Source organism: Geospiza fortis, unplaced genomic scaffold (assembly GCF_000277835.1).
Source record: "Geospiza fortis unplaced genomic scaffold, GeoFor_1.0 scaffold53, whole genome shotgun sequence".
NCBI lineage: Eukaryota > Metazoa > Chordata > Aves > Passeriformes > Thraupidae > Geospiza > Geospiza fortis.
The window spans coordinates 1,415,390-1,415,667 of record NW_005054305.1 but is presented as its reverse complement, the minus strand read 5'-3'; the positions used below and the strand labels follow the sequence as shown (position 1 = coordinate 1,415,667).

At 33.8% G+C, this 278-nt stretch overlaps 1 protein-coding gene across 1 annotated transcript in view; it reads left to right on the top strand.

Annotated features, from left to right (window-relative positions):
* Positions 1-278, top strand: part of CLUL1 (clusterin like 1) — a 15,995-nt gene that overhangs the window by 14,956 nt on the left and 761 nt on the right. The window lies entirely within an intron of this gene.

Below are 278 nucleotides of genomic sequence, written 5' to 3'. Positions count from 1 at the left end.
CAATGTTAACAAAGTAGATGAGGAAGATTTCAGCATTTTGTATTAAATCTGCTTATTCTTTTGAGGTCGGAGGCACACTTTTTGAGCCAATGAAAGAAACCACACCCACCAGAGAGGCTGAGGTGGGCTGCAGAATTTAGACATAATAGAATAAACCATGTACTTTGCTTAGGTAAATGTTGGTGAAATTACATTTTGATATTTATAAACATCTGAAATAAAATGCTCCAACACTTTCTCTACAATTTTTCTTCAAAATTCTCTGTAATTTACATGCA